This window comes from Vitis riparia, chromosome 13 (genome assembly GCF_004353265.1).
Source record: "Vitis riparia cultivar Riparia Gloire de Montpellier isolate 1030 chromosome 13, EGFV_Vit.rip_1.0, whole genome shotgun sequence".
NCBI classification, from domain to species: Eukaryota; Viridiplantae; Streptophyta; class Magnoliopsida; order Vitales; family Vitaceae; genus Vitis; species Vitis riparia.
This window is the reverse complement of record NC_048443.1, coordinates 18008824-18036123: the sequence shown is the minus strand read 5'-3', so window position 1 is coordinate 18036123 and position 27300 is coordinate 18008824. Positions and strand designations below refer to the sequence as shown.

The 27300-nt window shown below is 40.1% G+C and overlaps 1 pseudogene; it reads left to right on the top strand.

The window, feature by feature from the left end:
- Window positions 1-5493: 5493 nt before the first annotated feature.
- LOC117928380 lies at window positions 5494-26673 on the top strand (annotated as a pseudogene).
- Window positions 26674-27300: the final 627 nt, after the last annotated feature.

Below are 27300 nucleotides of genomic sequence, written 5' to 3'. Positions count from 1 at the left end.
GTTTGCGTGTACAAGGTGTAGGGACCCCTCCCCCTGATGACATGGAGCGCGCATTGCTATTCGGCGCAACTCCATCCGGATTCCTCAAGAGGACACACGCCGCCATGCTATCCGGCGCAACTCTATCTGGATTCCCCAAGAGAGAAACACACGGCACTCGTGAACATCACACCGCAGACGATAGCATATCCTATCCGGATCATTGACTAAAGTGAGCAAGCCTTTCTACTTCATTTCGAAAGCCTGCCACAGCCCACGTTCCGCCGCCCTCCAATGGTGTGTCTGGACGCCCTGTCCGGACATCTTTTGCCATGGATTCCAAAGAACTCTCCTCAATCTCGGATTACTTTGGTGATAAAAAAGTTATCAAAACACTAAAACTTAACACAATTTGATTAGAATTGATTGCAAGGGTCCTTAATATGTTAATTGGGTTAAATGGTGATAACTACTACTCAAAAGTGTTTAAATGAGTTAATTACAAGCTATGAAATAGCACTTTTTGAGTAGTAATCACTCCCCCTAACCGACATATTGCTAGTCCCTTAGCAATGAAGAAGAGAAAAATAAAAATAAACAGTACTATAATTTACAACATCATGCTGATCAAAAAACAATTTTCAAGTGGCATGATGATCTAACTCTCACATGGAACATTAAAGAAATAAAACTCAAACTTCAACAAGAGTTATCAAATAACTTGTCTAATCACAATTCTTAAAGAGAAGGCATTATGCAATTTTAAGCTTTAAAAGGGTTTCCACTCCCAAATGGTCAAACCTTACTCTTCCACAAAAATCTAAGTGTTATTCATTGTTCCGAATATAGTATGTTGAACTAATCTCTCCTCTCTCTCTCTCTCTTCTCTCCCCCCCCCCCCCCCCCCCCCCCCCAACCTAGTTCTTTTTCAAAGCTTAGCAAATTGATCAACCTCCAATAGGCTAAGAATGCACCTCTTGGTTCACAATTTTTCTCATTGTAGGGGTACAAGGCTTAAAGGTATTCTTCTTTTTTTTTTCTAAATTGTCCATGTAACAGGGGTCCATCGATGACTCCCAACCAATTAAGGTTTAGGGCATCAAGCTTTAAGGATCTTTCAACCACTAACTCCTAGGATTTTACCCTGGACTTTTGACAATGAATTTTTAATACCAAGCACCTACAGTATGTTAAACTCCACCTATTCACCCTTGTAACAAGCATTGAGGTCGGTGTCTCCCAACCAATGAAGGCTTAGGGCACCAGGTTTTAAAGATTTTCACCATATATCCTCAGACCTTGCTCGGGTTTCAAGGCAAGTAAACATTTTTTTCTTTCTTTCTTTTTCAAAGACTCATTGGCCTTTTATAAGGTGTCCCAACATTATTAAATGAGGTCAAAGGTACCAAGTCTAAAATTTTCCTAAGTCAATGATTCATGCCTAATTGGTGTCTCAGCTGATTCGTGTACAGCTGGTGCTCCTTGATGGCGGGAGTAATCAACAAATTTTAACCTATAACACCATGAACTAGGGTAGCAATAAAAAGCTACTATAGCATAGTGGCTCTAGGATGTTCCACTGGGAAGGGTACTCAAGTTGAAAATGATACCAATTCAAAGTGAATTGGTGCTGTTTCATTTCAAGATTAGCTTAAGAAATAAAACACAAACTTTGGTTGAAAAAGTTTGGACTAGATTAACAACACAACAAGTGATGAAAATTACTTAAGGAGAAAAGCATTCTTGGAGATTCAGGTTTACAGGGGAGGTTCCTCATGCAAAAGCATAGCTCCGGTCAGTTGGTTCAATTCCTCACATTAGAGAATTAACATAAAGTTAATTCTCTAACAGGTGCTGCACAAATGCATCCCTTAATTGGATTTCAGCTTTAATTCTCTCACTGATGCAACTTGCAATGGTTCAAGCCTCTCACTTAGCCTTTACATTCAAGGTGATCTTTAACCTTGGATTACCCGTCAAAAGCTCGCAGAGATAACTAATGGATGTCTCTTTAGAGTCCAAAAGCTTACCAAGTGTTGGCTATTCTAGAAAATCCTACCTTCAAGTCACTACAGAGGCTCGCAATGGGTAAACTAGTGCATCTCCATGGTTAGAGATCACTTGCCTTACCAAGTGTTGGCCCAGGTGACTCCAAGGCGTTTTAAGTTAACTAAAAACATTAGAAACCATTCATGGGACACACTCTCTCTTCATTCATAGCTGAAACCACAAAGCTTCTGATTCTTGCACTTGGAACCTTTCCCGGCAACCTTAACTCTAAGGAACTAAAAGGTTTAGTTACTCATTCTCTGGGGAAAGCTCCTCAGAGAGTGCATAACTTAGTAAATAAGTAAAAAACACAATCAAAGTGAGAAGGTAAAGCAGAGCTCAAGCTTTGTGTATTTCTTCCTTTGAAATTTTTACAAAAGGTTCATCACCCTCAGAACAGGCTCCTCGGGCTCTCTTTATACCAAAATTACATTTACAGCTATTACATAGATATTTTTGCCAAATTCCTAACTTAAAAACTAAGGAATCCTATCATTGGTGACTTACAAGGAGAATTTGGGCATTTAGGCAACAAAAATCTAATGAAAAATATCTCCAAGTGTCGGTTACAAATATCGAGAAGCACTAAGGACCATTTCGCAGGTAAAAGATGAGGTCTGTGAAATTTCGCAGGTGCATAAGAAGGGCTGCGAAATTTCTTTGCAGCAAAAGGCTGATTCAACATCTCTGCGAAGTGGACTTCCATCTTGTGGTGTTTGGCTTCCATCGCGGCGTGAAGCTTCAGGGGAAATCCATAGCACTGTACAAAAGTGTTGCGAAATATCTCGCAACAAAAGGCTGATTCCGCAGCACTTTTCTGAATCCTTCCTTCAACTTGGAGCAATTACCTTTAAAAAGCTGTAACTTCCTCATTTCAGCTCCAAATTGCACACGGTTTGAAGCATTGGATTGTTGACTTCCTAAGCTTTCAAATGACATATTGTATGCATAAATTGGACATCAGGAAGTACTCCAAAAGTGGCTGCAGTGACTGTCATCAAGAATGCTTCATGGCTGGATTCTCTTTGCTTCTCCTTGCATTTCCACTTTGCTTATGGCAAAAGTGCTTCAAAGCTTTGATTCTTCATGCCTCTAAGCTTCCCATTGCTTGCCAAGGATTCCATATAACTCTCCTCAATCTCATAATGCTTTGGTGATCAAAATACTAACAAAAACATCAAAACTTACACAATTTGATTAGAATTGATTGAAAGGGGCCTTAACATGTTAATTGGGTTAAAGGCACTAACTACTACTCAAAAGTGTTTAAAAGATTAATTAAAAGCTATCAAATAGCACTTTTTGAGTAGTAATCACTCCCCCCAACTGACATATTGCTAGTCCTTAGCAATGAAGGAGAGAAAAATACAATAAAAGTACCATAATTTACGAATCATGCTAATCACTTCTAAAAAAATATTTAAGTGGCATGACTGACAAAACTCTCACATGGAACATCAAAGAAATATAACCTCAAATTTCAACAGGAGTTATAAAAAACTTTGCTAAATACCATTGATCAAGGGAATGCATTATGCAAATTGAAGTTTTAAAATCATTTTCACTTCCAAAGAACCAAACTTTAATCTTCCACAAAAATCTAAGTGTAGGATGATAGCTTCCGAAAATAGCATGCTAAACTAATCTCTCCCCCCAACCTATCTCTTTTTAACACTTAGCAACCTGACCAAATTCAATAGACAGAGAACACACTTTTTTTTTTTTTTTTTTTTTTGAGGTATCAGGCTTAAGGGGCATTCTTTTCTGTTTTGTCCATGTAACGGGGGTCCATCGATGACTCCCAACCAATTAAGGTTTAGGGCATCAAGCTTTAAGGATCTTTCAACCACTAACTCCTTGGATTTCGGCCCGGACTTTTTCATATATGAGTAACTAAAACAAAATACATAAAAGCAATATATAAAAGACATATATATGTTCAGATAGGAGGATAGTGCTAGAGCTGATGGCCTAAGGAGATGGCTCTGCCTCTGGGGTAGCTGACTCATGAGGGGCCTGAAGCTCTGTGGTGGTAGGAGTGACATGCTCATCAGCTGCTGGGAGGCCAAGATGATGCTGAAGCTGCCTCAAGATAGTAGTATGCTGAGCTTGGGTGGCCATCATCTGCTCCTGGCGAGCTCTCAAGGCTGCCATCTCCTGAGCAAGACTGCTCTAAGAGGCTGTCAAGGTCTCCAATGCCTGGCATAAATCCCTATACTCAGAAATAGGGATGGCCATCCTAGACTCGGCTGATGTGGAAGGCTGTGCTGAAGCTGGATCTGCTGGAGGAACTGGAGAGGCTTGGCTATGGAGGGAAAGGCAACAGGTATACCCTCAGGTATAAGACGTGGGGATGCTCTCCTAGTAGCTGGAACCTGAGCTGGCTGTGGAAGCTCTGGCTGCTCCATCCTATAAGCTGTCATGTTGCTCCATTTTTCGAAAGTAAATACATCTCGACATACCCTCTTTCGCTCCAGCTGAGGCTCTCCTGGATATCCCAGATGCTCAAGAATTTGGCATAGTAGCCGCGGGAAGAGGAGTGGAATGGCATCAGCTCTTGGCAACTTCTTCTTATGCACCTTCTCTTCAAAATAGAGAAGGGCAGCCAGGATCAAGTGGTGAGGGCCAAAAAAGTATCCCTCAGACATTCTGAACAAAGTCTCGAATAGAATTCCTCTTCTCTGGGTCCAATGCTGGAGGGGATAAATATTATGCCGCAAAAGGGCATCAATGAGGAACATCCTTAGAGGAAGTTCCCCCCTCAATAGATATGGATTTCTGGAAGCTCCTCCAGACAAAATATACACCATCTCCAGCTGAGATGGATTGGCCCAAGCTCTGAAGTCATCAAAATGGCTGGACTCATATGGAATATGCAAAGCCTCAGCTATATGCCGAGATCCCAGGATGCCATGTCTACCATCAATAGTGAAATGAATTAAGGTAGGATCCCTGACCTGTCGAGTAGTCATGGATTGATAGAAATCCATTGCTATTCTGGGGTAAAAGAAGTCTCGCGGGGTTAGAAGCTGTTTCATTCGATATCTTCACAGCAATTGGAATGAACCTTCAAGCTCTGGGCGCAACTGGAAGGCGGCTGTGTCAAAACACAGCTTCGAATGGAATGGCCGAGATCTGCAATCCAAATTGCCTTCAATTGGTGGCTGAGTGAGAATTGGACGCCTGATTATTGCTTCCAGAGCTGGTTCAGACGGAATTTGGGGCTCAGAAGGTGGCGGTTGGCTTGCTTGAGTCTTCGCAGGCGGTGCCGGAGATGGCACCGGAGATGGAACTGGAGATGGAATAGGGGATTGCCCTGTCAAATCAATGGGCTCCGAGCTTTCCACTCTAGCTCGCTTTTGCAGGGGCCGGCCCCCTGACCTGGTAAGGTAGCGCCTCGCCGGAGGCGTCTGCAATGTCGGCTTGGCCTGACGCTTCTTTGGCGTGGGCTTGGCCGGAGGCGGAATGGCTTCTGGCCGCAGCGGCTCAGAGGTTGAAGCTTGCACAGGTGCCTCGCGTGGAGTTGGCTTTCAGGCGGACGGAGAGGAAGACTTCGCGCCTCTGGTTCGTGCCATGACGACCTGAAGAGGTTTTGGGCGGCAGCGATGAACGGAGGGGACGAACGGAGGTGCTAGCAGCATCGGGGTTTGGAGAGGAGACGAAAGGCCAGCTGCTGCGACTTTTCCCCTTTTTTGAAATGGTTTCGCAGCCCAAATGACCAGTATTTATAAAGAATAACAGAATATGAACAGTCATTTTGGGTTTCGCAGAAGAAAATCACTTTCGCAGCAAAATTGGGCGTTTCGTAGGAGAAAATCGCTTTCGCAGCTCACTTCGCAGCAGCGAAATTGGAGTTACTATGCTGCGGAATGGCGCTCGTGTGCCAAAAATCGGTTTCGCAATTGCGGAACACCCTTCGCAATGGAGAAATCGCTGCGGAATTGGGGCTTTTTACGCCTTAGTGGTTCGCAGAGCACTTCGCAGCTACGAAATGGGGCTTCCTGTGCTGCGGAGTGGCACTTGTGTGCCAATCTTGGATTCGCAACTGCGAAATCTTTCGCAGAGGACCCAAAAGTGTTGCGAACTGATTTCATAACAAAAAGCCATTTTCGCAGAGAAATCCTCTTTAGCTGCGAAATCTCGCAGAGCTCTTTTCCTCCCCTGTTTTTGCTCTGTTTTCGCTCCGATTTCTTCCATTCTTCCTTTGCATTTTTTCCCACCTGACATCATTTAAAAAGATGAAATTACATAAAAACACACAATTTAAGATCAAAAACTAAGATCAAAAATAGAAATAAAACTTTAAAATTTACAAAATTTACAAAAATTTTGGACTTTGGTAAAACCAAGTCCAGCAAACCCTTATTTGCTTAGGCTTTTTGAGGCTCAAGGAGGTTGATCTCCTCCTTGTCTGGTTTGAACGACTCCATAAATGGCTTGAGACGATATCCATTAACTTTAAAAGTGTCCTTGCCATTGGAATTCAATAATTCCACTACCCCATGGTTAAGTACTTGATGGATAATGAATGGACCAATCCACCTTGACTTGAGCTTTCCAGGAAAAATATGGAGTCTTGTGTCATAGAGTAAAACTCTTTGGCCTTTTTGAAATTCCTTGTTGGAAATTAGTTGATCATGCCACTTCTTCATCCTCTGTTTTGCAACTTTGGAGTTGATGTAAGCATCATTTCTCAATTCCTCCATCTCATTAAGGTCTAAACTCCTCTTTGCCCCGGCCCCAATCAAATCCATATTCAGCTTTTTGATTGCCCACCAAGCTTTGTATTCAACTTCCACAGGGAGATGACAAGCTTTACCATAGACAAGACGATAGGGGGACATGCCAAGAATAGTCTTATAAGCTGTTTTATAGGCCCATAATGAGTCATGAAGCTTAACAGACCAATCTTTCCTGCTTGTACTCACCACTTTCATCAATATGTTCTTTATCTCCCTGTTTGCTAGCTCAACTTGCCCGGAAGTCTGTGGATGATAAGGTGTAGCTACCTTATGCTTCACTCCATACTTGGCTAACAAACTTTCAAAAGGCTTATTGCAAAAATGAGAACCTCCATCACTGATTATAGCTTTGGGCACCCCAAATCTTGCAAAAATGTTCTCTTTCAGAAACTTGAGAACCACTCTATGATCATTTTGCTTACAGGGCACTGCCTTAACCCACTTAGAAACATAGTCTACCCCCACCAAGATGTAAGAATTACCAAAAGACATAGGAAAAGGTCCATAAGTCAATGCCCCATACATCAAATAGTTCAACTATTAGTATAGAGGTTCATGGGCATTTGATTTCTTTTGTCAGCTTGCCAAGCCTTTGGCATCTATCACAATTCTACACATGATGTGGGCATCCTTGAAAGAGATGGCCAGTAAACCCTGATTGCAACACCTTCATAGCTGTTTTCTGAGAGGCATAAGTGGCCTCCACATGCATTCTCATGACAATGGTTTAGAATTCCCTGTTGCTCTTCTCATGCACACACTTTCTTATGATCTGATCTGCACATATTTAAAAAGGAAAGGTTCTTCCCAATAATAAGCATGAATTTTTGCAAAGAAGTGTTTCCTGTCCTGTGCATTCCACTCACTTGGAATTTCACCAGTGACTAAATAATTAGCATGTGAGCATACAAGGAGTCTTGACTAGAACATAAGTGATTCCTCAGGAAAATCATCATTAATAGGCAGGCATGAGAATTATGTGCTATAGCCAACCTTGAGAGGTGGTCAGCTACCACATTCTCCACTCCTTTCTTATCTCTGATTTGAAGATCGAATTCTTGTAACAAAAGAATCCATCTTATCAACCTTGCTTTAGCATCTTGCTTTGTCAATAAATACTTCAAGGCTGAATGGTCAGTGAAAAACAATGATGAAAGACCCAACCAGATAAGCACGAAATTTGTCCAAGGCAAATACCACAGCTAGCAATTCTTTCTCTGTAGTTGTGTAGTTCCTCTGGGCTTCGTTCAATGTTTTGCTTACATAGTAGATCACATAGGGCTTCCCATATTCTCTTTGACCAAGCACAGCTCCTATAGCAAAGTCATTGGCATCACACATTAGTTCAAAAGGTGTTGCCAGTTAGGGGCCCTCACTATTGGAGTTGTTGTTAAAAATTTCTTCAATTGATCAAGCTATCTTGAATCTTTCATCCCATACAAACTTAGCATCCTTAGCTAACAGCTCACAAAGAGGTTTTGAAAGCTTTGAAAAGTCTTTAATGAACCTCCTATAGAAACCAGCATGGCCAAGAAACTGCCTTACTCTTTTTACAGTTGTTGGGGATGGCAATTTGGAAATAAGCTCCACCTTTGCTTTATCAACTTCAATGCCCTTTTTAGAGATGATATGACCAAGGACAATTCCTTGACGTACCATAAAATGACATTTTTCCCAATTAAGCACTAAGTCTTTTTCAATGCATCTGTGAAGAACTGCTTCCAAATTGACTAAGCATTCCTCAAATGTACCTCCATATACGGTAATGTCATCCATGAAAACCTCCATAATTCGCTCCACCATATCACTGAAGATACTCAACATACACCTTTGAAATGTTGCAGGTGCATTACATAAACCAAAAGGCATTCTTCTATAAGCATAGGTTCCAAATGGACATGTAAAAATGGTCTTTTCCTGATCTTCCACAGCAATCTCAATTTGAAAATACCCTGAATACCCGTCCAAAAAACAATAGAACGGATGGCCAGAGACTCTCTCCAACACTTGATCAATAAATGGCAATGGAAAATGATCTTTCCTGGTTACTGCATTCAACTTTCTATAATCAATACACACCCTCCACCCTGTAGTGAGACGCGTAGTGATTTCTTCTCCTTCATCATTTTGAACCACAGTAATCCCTGACTTCTTTGGGACCACTTGAGTAGGACTTACCCAAGAGCTGTCAGATATAGGGTAGATAATACCTGCTTGAAGTCTCAGCTCGCACAACCTCTTGTAAATGAGGATTCAATCTCCTTTGAAATTGACGAATTGGCTTAGTTTCCTCCTCCATATATATATGATGCGTGCAAACTAAAGGACTAACGCCTTTCAAATCAAATATTTGCCATCCTATTGCTTTCTTACACCTCTTGAGAACTTCCAGTAAACACTTCTCTTGATAATTGGTCAGAGATGAAGATATTACAACAGACATTGATTGTTTTCTTCAAGGTATGTGTATTTCAGCTCCACAGGTAGAGGCTTCAAATTGAGTTTTGGGATCTCTTTTTCAGCATCTGCTGCTTCTTCTTTATTGAACAAAGGTAGAATATCTTCTATCCTCCTCCAACTTTGTAAAGTAGCAAGCTCATTAGGGGGTTCAGACAAACCTTCCTCACAATCCACAAAACTTTCATTTAGCTTGTCTTGCACATTCTGATTACAGTGCTCCTCTACCAGAGTATCAATAATACACACTTCCTCTGGACCCTCTTCTTCTTCCGGAATGATTTGCTTTTTAGACATATAAAAGATGTTGAGATCAAGTGTCATATTGCCAAAAGTGAGTTGCATAAGCCCATTCCTACAGTTAATGATTGCATTTGAGGTAGCTAGGAATGGCCTTCCCAGGATGATAGGAACTAAATTAGCTTCCTTAACAGTAGGATCCGTGTCAAGAACAATAAAATCCACTGGATAGTAGAAACTATTAACTTGAACCAAGACATCCTCAATTACTCCTCTGGGAATTTTTACTGATCTATCTGCTAGAGATAGAGTGATTGCTGTTGGCTTCAACTCACCAAGTCCCAATTGCTTATAGACAGTATATGGAAGCAAATTAACACTTGCTCCCAAGTCTAATAAAGCTTTCTCCACTACTTTCCTCCAATCATGACTGAAATGGTAGGACTTCCCGGATCTTTGTACTTCAAAGGAGATTTACACTGTAAGATTGCACTTACTTGCTCAGTCAAGAAGGCTTTCTTATTTACAGTCAACCCTCTTTTGATAGTACACAAGTCCTTTAGGAATTTTGCATATGTTGGAACTTGTTTAATCATATCCAACAGTGGGATATTGACTTTAACTTGTCTCAATACTTCAAGAATTTCAGCTGCATTTCTAATCCCCTTCTTCCCATGCAATGCTTGAGAAAAGGTGGAGAAGTTGATTTCTTCAGCATTTCTTCCTTCAGAAGTTCCTTCTCTGGATTTGCATTCATTGTTGAATCACTGTCCTCTTTCTTATCATTGATCTCTCCTTCTTTGTCTTTCATTTCCTCCTCCTTCATTGTCTCTTCTTCTTCAACAGGTGGCTTAGGTGGTGGCTGCTCAATTTTTTTACCACTCCTCAGAGTGATCAATGCTTTGACATCTTTCATCTGTGATGATTCCCCCTCATGGCTTTCCACTTCCTGGACACCCTTGGGATTTTGGTGGGGTTGAGAAGGAAATCTTCCCTTTTCTTGTACTGTATTCAAATTTGTGAGCCTTGATATTGAGTACCGGAGATTATCAATTCTTTGAGTTATATCATTTTGCATTCCATCCATCATTTTGTTTAGAGTATTCTCTACTCTGTCAATTCTTTGATTAAGTTGAGTATTGATGGCTTTTTGTTCTCCAACAAAATCTCCCATTATCTTGCTGAGATTCAAAATGGCTTGTTCAAGACTTGAAGATTGCTGAGACGGTTGATCTGGTTGTTGGTACTGAGGTGCTCTAGACTTCCATGAAAAATTTGGATGATTCCTCCAACTTGAGTTGTAAGTATTTCCATAGGGCGCATTGTTATTGGGCTTGAACTGTCCAACAACATTTGCTTGCTCTCCAAACATTTCCCTTTAAGCTGAAACTGTAGGGCATTCCTCCACCAAGTGTTCATAGGATTGATAATTAGGACAAAGCTTCACTTGCACTGGTGATTCAGCAACAGCTTGCACTTCTTGCATTTTTTTTCAGTTCCAGCTCCTCCAATCTTCTTGTCATAGCTGCAAACTTTGATTTTGTATCATCCTCCTCTTTCAAGGTATACATCCCAGCCTTAGCATTGAAAGCACTAAGTTGAGATTTCATCTTTCCCACTTCTCCTTTGGTCGGTTCATCCCATCCCCTTGAAACTTCAACTACATAATTCAAGAAATCCATAGCTTCCTCTGGATTTTTGCTCATGAAATCTCCTCCACACATTGTCTCCAGGAGTTGCTTCATTGAGGATGACATCCCATCATAAAAATAGCTCACCAATAGCCAAGTATCAAAACCATGGTGAGGACATGCATTAATAGCTTCCATATATCTTTCCCAACACTCATAGAATTTCTCATTCTCTTTAGCTGAGAAGTTTGAAATTTGCCTTTTCAAGCCATTTGTTCTATGAGTGGGAAAAATTTCTTAAGGAACTCAGCTTGTAAGTCAGTCCAAGTACGGATACTCCTTGGCCTTAAAGAATTAAGCCAAATTTTGGCTTTATCCTTTAAAGTAAAAGGAAATAACTTAAGCCTCATCAAATCAATTGAAGCTCCTCCCTCTTGGAATGTATTACAAACACCTTCAAATTCCTTAATATGTGCATAGGGATTCTCACTTTCCATTCCATGGAAAGTTGGTAGAAGTGGAACAATATACGGTCTGATCACTAGCTGCTCTGTAAGAGGTATTATACATGATGGTGCACTCATACGAGGTGGGTGCATACGGTCCCTCATTGATCTAAATTCATTAAGATTGTCTTGACGAACTTGGTGACTATGCTGATCTTCAAGTGTAGTTTCCATGATATTCAAGCTCAATTCCAATTCCTTAGTATGAGGTGAATCACTTCTAACAAGCCTTCCTCCACTGCCACGTATCCACTTTGGCATACAAAACTAGCAACTATATGAAACTAAAATGAAAATATAGGACAACAAAAGAAAACAGAGCTACCAAAACAAAATAAAACTAAGCTGAATTTAAAAGCTATCTTTAGATTATGAGTAAGTAGAAAAGAAAGAAAAAGAATTAATAAATCAAAAGAAACGTTACCAAACTTGTGATGAAAATCACAAGTACTCTGAAATAGTATCACTAGAAACTTGACACCTTCCCCGGCAACGGCGCCATTTGATTCATGCCTAATTGGTGTCTCAGCTGATTCGTGTCCAGCTGGTGCTCCTTGATGGCGGGAGTAATCAACAAAATTTTTAACCTATAACACCATGAACTAGGGTAGCAAATAAAAAGCTACTATAGCATAGTGGCTCTAGGATCGTTCCACTGGGAAGGGTACTCAAGTTGAAAATGATACCAATTCAAAGTGAATTGGTGCTGTTTTATTTCAAGATTAGCTTAAGAAATAAAACACAAACTTTGGTTGAAAAAGGTTTGGACCTAGATTAACAACACAACAAGTGATGAAAATTACTTAAGGAGAAAAGCATTCCTTGGAGATTCAGGTTTACAGGGGAGGTTCCTCATGCAAAAGCATAGCTCCGGTCAGTTGGTTCAATTCCTTACATTAGAGAATTAACATAAAGTTAATTCTCTAACAGGTGCTGCACAAATGCATCCCTTAATTGGATTTCAGCTTTAATTCTCTCACTGATGCAACTTACAATGGTTCAAGCCTCTCACTTAGCCTTTACCATTCAAGGTGATCTTTAACCTTGGATTACCCGTCAAAAGCTCGCAAGAGATAACTAATGGATGTCTCTTTAGAGTCCAAAAGCTTACCAAGTGTTGGCTATTCTAGAAAATCCTACCTTCAAGTCACCTACCAGAGGCTCGCAAGGGGTAAACTAGTGCATCTCCATGGTTAGAGATCACTTGCCTTACCAAGTGTTGGCCCAGGTGACTCCAAGGCGTTTTAAGTTAACTAAAAACATTAGAAACCATTACGGGACACACTCTCTCTTCATTCATAGCTGAAACCACAAAGCTTCTGATTCTTGCACTTGGAACCTTTCCCGGCAACCTTAACTCAAGGAACTAAAAGGTTTAGTTACTCATTCTCTGGGGAAAGCTCCTCAGAGAGTGCATAACTTAGTAAATAATAAAAAACACAATCAAAGTGAGAAGGTAAAGCAGAGCTCAAGCTCTGTGTATTCTTCCTTTGAAATTTTACAAAAGGTTCATCACCCTCAGAACAGGCTCCTCGGGTTCTCTTTATACCAAAATTACATTTACAGCTATTACATAGATATTTTTGCCAAATTCCTAACTTAAAAACTAAGGAATCCTATCATTGGTGACTTACAAGGAGAATTTGGGCATTTAGGCAACAAAAATCTAATGAAAAATATCTCCAAGTGTCGGTTACAAATATCGGGAAGCACTAAGGACCATTTCGCAGGTAAAAGATGAGGTCTGTGAAATTTCGCAGGTGCATAAGAAGGGCTGCGAAATTTCTTTGCAGCAAAGGCTGATTCAACATCTCTGCGAAGTGGACTTCCATCTTGTGGTGTTTGGCTTCCATCGCTGCGTGAAGCTTCAGGGGAAATCCATAGCACTGTACAAAAGTGTTGCGAAATATCTCGCAACAAAAGGCTGATTCCGCAGCACTTTTCTGAATCCTTCCTTCAGCTTAGAGCAGTTGCCTTTAAAAGGCTGTAACTTCCTCATTTCAGCTCCAAATTGCACACGGTTTGAAGCATTGGATTATTGACTTCCTAAGCTTTCAAATGACATATTGTATGCATAAATTGGACATCAGAAAGTAATCCAAAAGTGGCTGCAGTGACTGTCATCAAGAATGCTTCATGGCTGGATTCTCTTTGCTTCCCCTTGCATTTCCACTTTGCTTATGGCAAAAGTGCTTCAAAGCTTTGATTCTTCATGCCTCTAAGCTTCCCATTGCTTGCCAAGGATTCCATATAACTCTCCTCAATCTCATAATGCTTTGGTGATCAAAATACTAACAAAAACACCAAAACTTACACAATTTGATTAGAATTGATTGAAAGGGGCCTTAACATGCTAATTGGGTTAAAAGGCACTAACTACTACTCAAAAGTGTTTAAAAGGATTAATTAAAAGCTATCAAATAGCACTTTTTAAGTAGTAATCAGTCAAGAGGGAAATAATTTTTCATCTTATAATCGGAACCTATTGTGCACAGTATGTGAATAGCTTAAAGTGGAAAAACTAAAGTTGAATTCAATAGAAGTTTCAACAATTCATCAACTTTAGTAAGCATAATACAAACTCTAAGTCACGTAAAAAAACAAAAATTCAATTTCTCCTTTCTCATTTTGAAAATTTTTCCTTAATAACCATGGAGAGTAGAAAAAAACTTAAAAAAAAAAATTAAATTAAGCAAAAAGCAACTAAATTACCAAAATAACTTAGCATTAATAACTATACTTACTTCCTCAACTCTCCCCCCAACCAAGTTGAACATTGTCCTCAATGTGACAAAAACGATTGAAAAATAGGGAGGAAGTGGTACCTCCTGAGTGACGTGGAGTGATGTTGTGGAAATGATGGCTCAGTTGCCTCTCCTATAGGAGGCTCCTGATGAGGCATAGACTGATCAACAAAAGGAGGGGCCTGTGATGGCTCTGATGAGCTGGGAATGGCATGCTCAGGAGCTGATGTACTGCCAAGATGATGCTGAATCTGCCTCAGAATGGCAGTGTGCTGGGCTGAGTGGCAAGAATCTGCTCCTGATGATTTTAATCATTCAAAAAGATTAAGTTAGTTACAATTTACATAATTTCAAGACCAAAATTACTATCAAATAATTTACAAAACTTAAAAATTAACATATTTAACAAAATTATGGACTTTGGTGAAACCAAGTCCATCTAACCCTTCTCTGATCAGGCTTTTTGTGGCTTAAGGAGGTTGATTTCCTCATTTTCTGGCTTGAACAACTCAATGAATGGCTTGAGGCGATGACCATTGACTCTAAAGGTGTCTATGCCATTGGAATTTAATAATTCCACCACTCCATTGAGATGTACTTGGTGAATAATGAAAGGACCTATCCACCTTGACTTGAGCTTCCCTGGAAAGATATGGAGCCTTGAGTCATAGAGTAGGACTCTTTGTCCTTTCCGCAATTCTTTGTTGGAGATTAGTTGATCATGCCACTTCTTCATCCTCTGTTTTGCAACTTTGGAATTGATATAAGCATCATTTCTTAATTCCTCCATCTCATTAAGGTCTAAGCACCTCTTTGCCCCAGCTCTGATCAAGTCCATGTTCAACCTCTTGATTGCCCACCAAGCCTTATATTCAACTTCCACAGGGAGGTGGCACGCTTTGCCATAGACGAGACGATAGGGGGACATGCCAAGAATAGTCTTATAAGTGTTCTATATGCCCATAATGAATCATGTAGCTTAATAGACCAATCTTTTCTGCTTGTAATCACCACTTTCATCAATATGTTTTTTATTTCCCTGTTTGCTAGCTCCACTTGCCCGGAAGTTTGAGGATGATAAGGTGTAGCTACCTTATGCTTCACTCCATACTTGGCTAATAGGGTTTCAAAAGGTTTGTTGCAAAAATGAGTACCTCCATCACTGATTATGGCCTTGGGCACCCCAAATCTTGATAAGATGTTCTCCTTAAGAAATTTGAGAACCACCCTGTGATCATTATGTTTACAGGGGATTGCCTCCACCCATTTGGATACATAATCCACCCCCACCAATATATAAGAGTTACCAAAAGACATTGGGAAAGGTCTCATGAAGTCAATACCCCAAACATAAAAAAGATCAACTATAAGGATGGGGTTCATGGGCATTTGGTTTCTTTTTGTAAGCTTCCCAAGTCTTTGGCATCTATCACAACTCCTACACATGATGTGGGAATTTTTAAAAAGCGATGACCAAGTAAACCTTGATTGCAAGACCTTCATGGTTGTTTTCTGAGAGGCAAAGTGGCCTCCACAGGCATTCTCATGGCAATGGCTGAGCATCCCTTGTTGCTCTTCTTCAGGGACACACTTCCTTATGATCTGATCTGCACAATATTTGAAAAGGAAGGGCTCTTCCCAATAATAAGCATGAATCTTTGCAAAGAAGTGCTTCCTGTCTTGCGTTTTCCACTCTCTTGGAACTTCACCAGTAGCCAAATAGTTAGCAATATGAGCATACCAAGGAGCTTTCTCTAGCAACATAAGTGATTCCTCAGGAAAGTCATCATTAATAGGTAATACATGGAAATTATGTGCTATAACCAACCTTGAAAGGTGGTCAGCTACCACATTCTCCACCCCTTTCTTGTCTCTGATTTGGAGATCAAACTCTTGCAACAAAAGAATCCATCTAATCAACCTTGCTTTTGCATCTTGTTTTGTCAATAAATACTTCAAGGCCGAATGGTCAGTGAAAACAATGATGAAAGACCCTACCAAATAAGCACGAAACTTGTCTAAAGCAAACACCACAGCTAACAATTCTTTTTCTGTAGTTGTGTAGTTTCTTTGAGCCTCGTTCAATGTTTTTCTTGCATAGTAGATCACATAGGGCTTCCCATCTTCTCTTTGGCTAAGTACAGCTCCTATAGCAAAGTCACTGGCATCACACATTACTTCAAAGGGTAATTGCCAGTTAGGAGCCCTTACTATTGGAGCGGTTGTCAAAAATTGTTTCAATTGATCAAAACTCTTTTGACATTTCTCATCCCAGACAAACTTAGCATCCTTAGCTAAAAGTTCACAAAGAGGCCTTGAAAGCTTAGAGAAGTCTTGTATAAATCTCCTGTAGAACCCTGCATGGCCAAGAAATTGCCTTACTCCTTTTACAGTGGTTGGGAATGGCAATTTGGCAATAAGTTCCACCTTTGCTTTATCAACTTCAATGCCTTTCTCGGAGATGATATGGCCAAGGACAATTCCTTGATGTACCATAAAATGGCATTTCTCCCAGTTGAGCACCAAGCCTTTTTCAATGCATCTTTTAAGAACCGCTTCCAAATTTACTAAGCATTCTTCAAATGTACCTCCATATATGGTGATATCATCCATGAAAAGCTCCATAATTCGCTCCACCATATCACTGAAGATACTAAGCATACATCTTTGGAATGTTGCAGGTGCATTGCATAAACCAAAAGGCATTCTTCTATAGGCGTATGTTCCAAACGGACATGTGAAAGTGGTCTTCTCCTGATCTTCAACATCAATTTCAATTTGGAAATACCCTGAGTACCCGTCCAAGAAACAATAGAAAGGATGGCCAGAGACTCTCTCCAGCACCTGATCAATAAATGGGAGTGGAAAATGATCTTTCCTTGTAACAACATTCAATTTCCTGTAGTCAATACACACCCTCCAACCTGAAGTGAGGCGTGTAGCAATTTTTTCTCCTTTTTCATTCTGAACCACAGTAATACCTGACTTCTTTGGTACCACTTGAGTAGGACTCACCCAAGGCCTGTCAGATATGGGATAAATACCGTTTGGAGTAGCTTCAGTACCTCAGTTCGCACCACTTCTTGTAAATGAGGATTCAATCTTCTTTGAGGTTGACGAATTGGTTTAGCTTGTTTCTCCATATATATGTGATGTGTACAAACCAAAGGACTGATTCCTTTCAAGTCAAATATTTGTCATCCTATTGCTTTCTTGCACCTCTTAAGAACTTCAAGTAGAGAAATCTCCTGATGATCGGTAAGAGATGAAGATATAACAACAAGACATTGGTTATTTTCTTCCAGGTATGTATATTTTAACTCCATGGGCAGAGGTTTCAAATTGAGCTTCGGGAATTCTTCTGTTACATCATCTTGTCCCCCCTCTTTATTGAATAAAGGTAGGATCTCTTCTTTCCTCCTCCAACCTTGTAGAGTAGCAAGCACATCAGCGGGTTCAGACAACCCTTCTTCGAGATCCTCAAGACTTTCATTCAACTTGTCTTGCATATTCTGATCACAATGCTCCTCCACGAGAGTGTCAATAATGTATACCTCTTCTGGACCTTCTTCTTCTTCTAGAGTAATTAACTTCTTTGACAAATGAAAGATATTAAGCTCAAGTGTCATGTTGCCAAAAGTGAGTTGCATAAGTCCATTCCTACAATTTATGATTGCATTTGAAGTAGCAAGAAATGGCCTTCCAAGGATAATAGGAACATAATTAGCTTCATTAACTAAAGGATCAGTATCAAGAACAACAAAATCTACTGGATAGTAGAAATTATCAACTTGAACTAAAACATCCTCAATTATCCCCCTTGGAATTTTCACTGACCTATCAGCTAAAGATAGAGTGATTGATGTTAGCTTTAATTCACCAAGTCCCAATTGCTTATAAACAGAGTACGACAACAAATTCACACTTGCTCCCAAATCTAACAAAGCTTTTTCCACTACCTTTCCTCCAATTATGACTGAAATGGTAGGACATCCTGGATCTTTGTACTTCAAAGGAGATTTGCATTGTATGATGGCACTCACTTGCTCAGTCAAGAAAGCTTTCTTATTCACATTCAACCCTCTTTTGATAGTACACAGGTCCTTTAGGAACTTTGCATATGATGGAACTTACTTAATCATGTCCAACAATGGAATGTTGACTTTCACTTGCCTCAATACTTCAAGGATTTTTGATGCATTTTTTATGCCCTTTTTCCCATGCAAAGCTTGAGGAAAAGGTGGAGATGTGCATTTCTTCATCAATTCTTCCTTAATAAGTTCTTTCTCCGGATTTGCATTCACTGTTGAATCACGGTCCTCTTTCTCTTCACTAATATCTTTCTTCTTTCCTTTCATTTCCTCCATCTTCTTTGTCTCTTCTTCTTCCTTCTCTTCAACATATGGCTTGGGTGTTGGTGACTCAACCTTTTTACCACTCCTTAGAGTGATCAAGGCTTTAACATCTCTCACCTGTGAAGATTCTCCCTCATGAGTTTCCACTTCATGGATACCCTTGGGGTTTTGGTGAGGTTGAGAAGGAAATCTACCCTTCTCTTGCACTGTGTTCAGATTAGTGAGTCTTGAGATTGAGTATTGGAGATTATCTATCTTCTCAGATAAGTCATTTTGCATCCCATCCATCCTTTTATTCAAAGTATTCTCTACACTGTCAATTCTTTGATTGAGTTGAGAATTGATGGATTTTTGGTCTCCAACAAAATCTTCCACAACCTTGCTGAGATTTACTATTGCTTGTTCAAGACTTGAAGCTTGTTGAGATGGTTAAGATGGTTGAGCCGGCTGTTGGTACTGAGGTGCTCTTGGCTTCCATGAAAAATTTGGATGATTCCTCCAACTTGAGTTGTAAGTATTGCCATACGAAGCATTGCTATTGGGCTTGAACTGTCCAATGACATTTGCTTGTTCTCCATACATTTCTCTAGCAACTGGAATTGAAGGGCACTCCTCCACCAAGTGTTCATAAGATTGACAAATAGAACATGGCTTTACTTGCACTGGTGTTTCAACAACAGCTTGCACTTCATGCATCTTTTTCAGTTCTAGCTCCTCCACTCTTCTTGTCATAGCTGCAAATTTTGCTTTCATATCAACATCTTCATTCAAGGTGTACATCCCAGCCTTAGCATGAAGAGCATTTGGTTGAGACTTCATCTTTCCCACTTCTCCTCTGTACGGTTCATCCCATCCCCTTGAGACTTCAGCTACATAACTCAAGAAATCCATAGCTTCCTCAAGATTCTTACTCATGAAATCCCCTCCACACATTGTTTCGAGGAGTTACTTCATTGAGGAAGACATCCCATCATAGAAATAACTCACCAACAGCCATGGTGAGTACAAGCATTAATGGCTTCCATGTATCTTTCCTAACACTCATAGAATTTCTCATTCTCTGTGGCTGAGAAGTTTGAAATTTGCCTTTTCAAACTATTTGTTCTATGAGTAGGAAAGAACTTCTTGAGGAATTCAGCTTGTAAATCAGTCCAAGTATGGATACTCCTTGGCCTTAAAGAATTAAGCCAAATCTTAGCCTTATCCTTTAAAGTAAAAGGAAATAGTTTAAGCCTCATCAGGTCAATAGAAGCTCCTCCCTCTCGGAATGTATTACAAACATCTTCAAATTCCTTGATATGGGCATAAGGATTCTCACTTTCCATTCCATGGAAAGTTGGTAGAAGTGGCACAATATGGAGTCTGATCACTAGCTGCTCTGTAAGGGGCACTATACATGATGGTGCACTCATACGAGGTGGATGCATGCGGTCCCTCATTGATCTAAATTCATTGGGATTGTCCTGATGATCATGGTGACTATGCTGATCCTCAGGTGTAGTTTCCATGATTTCCAAGCTCAATTCCAACTCCTTGTTATGAGGTGTTTCAAGTTTAACAAGCCTTCCTCCACTATCTCGTATCCACTTTGGCATACACAACTAGTATCAACTGTAACTAAAAAGAACGAAAACAGAGGAAAACAAAAAAAAAACAAAACTACCAAAAAGAGTTCGCTTAACTAAAACTAAATTAAAAGCTATACTATAATATAAACGACTAAAAGAAACAACTAAAAGAGTTAGTAAAATGACAGAAAACTCACCAAACTTGTGATGAAAACCACAAGTACAATGAAATAATATCACTATGAAGTTGGCACTCTCCCCGGCAACGGCGCCATTTGATTCGTTCCCAATTGGTGTCTCAGCTGATTCATGTCCAGCTGGTGTTCTTTGATTGAGAGAGTAATCAACAAAATTTATAACCTATATCACCATGCATTAGGATAGCTTAGCTAATATAGCATAGTGGCTCTAGGATCGTTCTCTGGGAAGGGTTTTCAACTCACAACTGATACTAATTCAAAGGTAAATTGGTGCTTTTTCATTTCAAGGTTAGCTTAAGAAATAAAACATAAACTTTGGTAAAATGAGGTTTTGTTTCAAGCTAACTAAAAAGAAAATAATAGAAATTATTTATGAAGAAAAACATTCCTTGGAGGTTTGGGTTCACAGGGGAGGTTCCTTATGCAAAAACAGAGCTCTGGTCATTTGGTTCATTTCCTCGCATTAGAGAATTAACATATAGTCAATTCTCTAACCGGTGTTGTACAGATGTAACCTTTAAATGGATTTCAGCTCTAATTCCCTCTCATTGATGTAACTTGCAATGGCTCGTGCCTCTCACCTAGCATTTGCCATTCAAGGTGATCTTTAACTTTAGACTTCCCTTCTCAAGCTCGCAAGAGATAACTAATGGATGTCTCCCTGGAGTCCAAAAGCTTACCAAGTGTTGGCAATTCTAGAAAATCCTACCTCCAAGTCACTTCCCAAAAGCTCGCAAGAGATAAACAAGTGCATCTCCATGGACGGAGATCACGTGTCTTACCAAGTGTTGGCTCAAGTGAATTGAAGGTGTTTTAAGTTAACTAAAAACATAGAAATCATTAAAGGATCATACTTTCTCTTCATTAACGACTGAAACCACAAAGCTATAAATTCTTGCACTTGGAACCTTTCCCGGCAACCTTAGCTCCAAGAAAGTAAAAGTCTAGCCACTCATTCTCTGAGGAAACTTTCTCAGAGCTTGTTTGGCTAGCAAGAAAAAGAATGAGAAAACAAAAATATATAGGAAAAACAGAGCAAGTGCTCTATAAAATATATTTCTTGCAAAATTGTACAAAGGATGTGTCTGAGAACAAGCTCTCTGCTCTTACATGATATATATATCATGTAAAGAAAATTACAAACTATATATATGAGGTTATTCACCCTTTGTTCTTACTTAAAGACTAAGGAATCCTATGATAGGTGGATTACAAGGAGAGTTTGGGGATTTAGACATCAAATATCTAAAAATGTCGGTCGCACATATCGGGAAGCTTCAGGAGAACACCGCGGCACTGTGCAAAATTCGGGTAATCTGAAATGTCGGTCGCGGATGCTCTCCGGGTGAGCGCTATCAGAGGATCCGGATATGTCTGACCGGGGAATTTGAAACGCCTCCTCTCCCATCCGGCGTCTGGTGCCGGATGTGAAATATCTTATCAGAGGATCCGGACATGTCTGACCAGACAGAATTCAGGATGAGATATCCGCGCGTCGCAAGGGGGACCGTCTGTGTGTACAAGGTGTAGGGACCCCTCCCCCTGATGACACGGAGCGCGCATTGCTATCCGACGCAACTCCATCCGGATTCCTCAAGAGGACACACGCCGCCATGCTATCCGGTGCAACTCTATCAGGATTCCCCAATAGAGAAACACACGGCACCCGTGAATATCATGTTAGGAATTTGAGGCTAATCCAACCTATGATAATCACCCTAGAGGGGGGGTGAATAGGGTGATGGTCTCTTTTTGCAAATTTAAACTAAGTGAATGTAAGAGATAATTATATGCAAGTATATATAATAAACAATATAAAAACAATTGCATATAAATTAAAAGAGTAGGGAAGAGAGAATGCAAATACAAGATTTATAGTGGTTCGGCGCAACCCGGCCTATATCCACTCTCCTCTAGCTTCAATCCCAAGCTTGAGGTTCCACTAATTCAAGGCTTCCAAACCAAGCCTTCAAGCAATACAATTGGATTATGGTTCCAATCCACCCTCTTGGACTTTTGGCTCCAAGCACCCTTTACACTTCTCAAGAGATACCACACTCTTAGAAAACTTCCTCTCAAAGATTTATAATTACAAGATCTCACAAAATTCTAGTACAAAAGCTTTAAGCTCAAATGATACAAGAAACTAAGATTGAATGGTGCACTAATGATATGCAAGTTTTGGAACAATGGTGCACTCAAAAACACTCTTCTAAGGCTCAAATATATTCAAGAATGATTTAGGAAGGTTAAGCTCTAGAAACAATGAAGATTGGAGCCTTTTTTATAGAAGAAAAAAGCCAAACTAGCCGTTTGGGGTTCGACCGGTCGAGCTGAGGGTCGACCAGTTGACTAGCCGTTAGCATTTAATGCTTGGCAGGTGACCGTTGGGCCTCGACCGGACCTTGATCGGACCTCGACCGGACCTCGTTAGGTCGAAGTCCAACCTTGACCGATTGAACAACCGTTCTGGAAGAAAGAGAAAATTTTTGCATTTTTCGAACGGTCGACCGGTTACTGTTCATACCCCTCAACCGGTTGAGTTAGGGGTCAACCGGTTATTGTTCATCCGGTTCAACCGGTTGAGCCATTTTTGGCTCAACACCCAACTTTTTCAACTTAAAACCTTTAAAACAAGTTTGGAAAATATTTGACACAAGGTTTTAATTGAAAACATGAAATCATCCAATTTTAAAAGGATTTAAAATGAATTAATTCTTGGGATTTTGGTGCATAAGTAAAGAATGTAATGCATGAAAAAACCTAGTGCACCAACAACCTTACAAAGAGATCTTATCAAACTTGGGTCTTGAAAAGCACTTCTCTTTGAGGTGGTCTTCTTCTTCATGATTTCTCTTTGGCTTGATATGTCTTTGTAATTGCCACTTTGGAAATCATCTTGCCTAATCACACTTAAAATATAATCATTAGTTCTAAACAATGTTTTGTTATCATCAAAACCGAGATTAACCAAACCTTGGTTTCACACATCACACCCCGGACGATAGCATATCCTATCCGAATATGTTGTCTGGATCATTTAATAAAGTGAGCAAGCCTTTCTACTTCATTCCGAAAGCCTGCCACAGCCCACGTTCCGCCGCCCTCCAATGGTGTGTCCGGACGCCCTGTCCGGACATCTTTTGCCATGGATTCCAAAGAACTCTCCTCAATCTCGGATTGCTTTGGTGATCAAAAAGCTATCAAAACACCAAAACTTAACACAATTTGATTAGAATTGATTGCAAGGGTCCTTAATATGTTAATTGGGTTAAAAGGTGATAACTACTACTCAAAAGTGTTTAAAGGAGTTAATTACAAGCTATGAAATAACACTTTTTGAGTAGTAATCATGCACCTTGCAATGGCTCATGCCTCTCACGTAGCATTTGCCATTCAAGGTGATCCTTAACCTTGGATTACCCATCAAAAGCTCACAAGAGATAACTAATGGATGTCTCCGTGGAGTCCAAAAGCTTACCAAGTGTTGGCTATTCTAGAAAATCCTACCTTCAAGTCACCTCCCAAAGGCTCGCAAGAGATAAACTAGTGTATCTCAATGGACGGAGACCACTTGCCTTATCAAGTGTTGGCCCAGGTGAATTGAAGGCATTTTAAGTTAACTAGAAAGATAAAAACCATTAACGGGCCACACTTTCTCTTCATTAAAAACTAAAACAACAAAACTTCCAATTTATGCATGAGGAAACTTACCCGGATTTCTTCACTCCAAGAGACGAAGAGCCTAGCCTCTCATCCTCTGAGGAAAAATCCTTAGAGTTTGATTGGCTAGAAAGAAAAATAACGTGAAAACAAAAATATGAAGGAAAAAACAGAGCAAGTACTCTGTAAAATATATTTCTTCCTTTCGCCGATTACATCATGATCTTGTGTAAAGAAAATTACAAACTATATATAAAAGGTTATTCACCCTTTGTTCTTACTTAAAGACCAAGGAATCCTATGATAGGTGGGTTACAAGGAGAGTTTGGGGATTTAGACATCAAATATCTAAAGCAAAATATCTCAAAATGTCGGTCGCAAATATCGGGAAGCTTCAGGAGAAATTCCACTGTAAGAGGCTGTGAAATTTCGCAGCAAAAGGACAACATTTTCACAGCCCAAGGCTGATTAAGCAGCTGTGCAAAAATCTTCCTTTAGCTTGGAGTGATCAGCTTCCAATGGCTGTAACTCCTTCATTTCAACTCCAAATCGTGAACCATTTGAAGCATTGGATTGTTGACGTCCTGAGCTTCGAAACAACATATAGCATGCATAAATTGAACTCCAGGAAGTGCTCCAAAAGTGGTTGACACGACTGTCATCTAGAATGCTTCATGTTAGATTTCTCTTTGCTTCCCCTCCTTGCATTCCGGATTTGCTTATGGCAAAGGACTTCAAATCTTCGGTTCTTCATGTTTTTGAGCTTTCCATTGCTTTGCCATGGATTCCAAAGAACTCTCCTCAATCTTGGATTGCTTTGGTGATCAAAAAGCTATCAAAACACCAAAACTTACACAAAGTGATTAGAAATAATTGCAAAGGTCCTTAATATGTTAATTGGGTTAAAAGGTAATAACTACTACTCAAAAGTGTTTAAAAGGGTTAATTACAAGCTATAAAATAGCACTTTTTGAGTAGTAATCATGGCCACACAAACCTTTGCAAATGTCTCCACCATTCCTCTCCATCCCTCATATTCCATTTTGCCCATCACCAGGCTCGTAACCATACCCACACCCATACCCAAGCTCACCACCTCATCCTTCCTAACCTTCCATGCATATCACCATTTCTTTAATACTCTTTAACCCACTTCATCCTTCATCTCTCATCCATCCTACCCTCCATCAAACCCATCGCTTCACACCCACCGAACTCTTCATACCGCTTTCTCTCTCTACATTATCACTTATACCCATTAAACTCATTTTCCTCCCACGTTCCTCTCGCCCAATTTCTCATTCATTCCCTCATATATTTCCTTTCCTATTCATCCTCATCATGCATGAACTCCTACGTTGGCCATTCCACTAGCCACTCTCTATACCCATTTGGCTCAAGGTACCGCCCATTTCAACCTACTGTCATCTTCATTGTTGAGGATGACGCTTTTTGAGCCAACACCGGACAACAGACCACTAAGAAATGGCCCATCTTCAGTCATATCCAATCATAGCACGCATCTTCGTGTTCTCGCTACAGCTTGGCATGCAGTCTCTATAGATGCAAATTTCATGAGGTGCTCTAAACCGAAATGGAGATACCTCAAGGTTCAGTGGGATGAAACTTCTTCTATTCTTCATCTAGAGCGCGCTTTCTTCCTGGGACATGGGAGTTGCCTTGAAGCCTCTTGCTCTAAATCTACTTCCAACTTCATGACACTAGGTTGATTGACTGGATGTGCAGACATGATCACACAGCTTCGCCACTCATGGAGTCATGTATTAAAACATGAGAGACATCATCGTATATGAGTTCTAATTTGGTTCCTCTCGTGTGCTCATCCCTACTGATCTATTGGCCTGTGGTGTTGATGTTCGGCAAATCTCTATTGTGGTGCGCCAACCCTTTATTAGAAAGACCATTCATAATATGCTTTATCGGTTCATGCATGAGACAGAATAACATAGTGGTATTGGTGAGCTTCTGGGGTTTCTTGGGAGTATGATAAATGGGTTTTCGTTGCCCATGAGAAAGTGAGCACGGGGAAGCTTCTCAGCATCGAACCTTTGGAACCTAAGTTCTCTTCCGAACTGAAGAAGCAGATCTCTTGTTCTCTTCAATTACCGAATAAGATCAAGAACCATGTAGTTTTTAAGGTGAAAACAATGAATCCAAAGAAGTATCGTGTTCATCCGAATACTGGAATTGTCTTGCCTCGATCTACATGTGACGTCATAGTTACCATGCGAGCACAAAAGAAGGCTCCTTCTAATCTGCACTACAAAGACAAGTTTGTCCTTCGGAGTGTAGTTCTCACTACTAGCACGAGCCAAACGGATATTACTGCAGATATGTTTAATAAGGATTCAGGTCATATTGTTGAGGAATGCAAGTTGAAAGTGGTTTATGTTTCTCCCCCTCAACCACCATCACCAGTTCCTGAAGGATCAGAAGAGGGTCATTCGCCAAAGGGCCCTTCAAAGACAATGGTAACGAACATGGAAATGGTCCTAAAGGGAAGATTCTGTTCTATTGAGGTCCCTGTTGATGGTGAGACGACCTCCATTGCCACTTTGGTGAGTCAACCTGCTATTCATCCCAAAGAGTTTATGGATCAGAATTCTATGGGACCAGCTATTGTGCATCCTCCTGAAACTGCCATAAAAAGGCCCAAGCCCACTTCTGCATGGTTTGCATGGTCTCTTTGAGGCCACGTGTCACTTTCATTTTCATCATCTTTGGTTTTAAAATAATCTCCCAATTTCCAGTTTTCCAATTTCTAATTTTTAAATTTTTTTAATTTTTCAAATCTTCATCCTTAGTTTTTTTTTCTAGGTTGAAAAATACATTTTCCAATAAAATTTGCCGCCATTTTCTTCCAAGTGAGCAATTTTCACATTTTCTTTGATTTTTTTAAATGTTTTAAAAATAAGCAAGAATTAAATTTCATAATTCCAAGTGATGGAATTTATGAAATTAATTCATGCAAAAATAAATTGGGCTAGGGTGGGGACCCAACATCGGTGAATGTTTCCTTTAAGAATAAAGTTAAGTGAAATGTAATATCTGTTGATTTCTTACTCGATTTAGTGGCATGTGTGACATAGTTTGTGTTCATTAATTGTACACTAACCCCATTTCTTGATAGCGCATTATAGCTCGC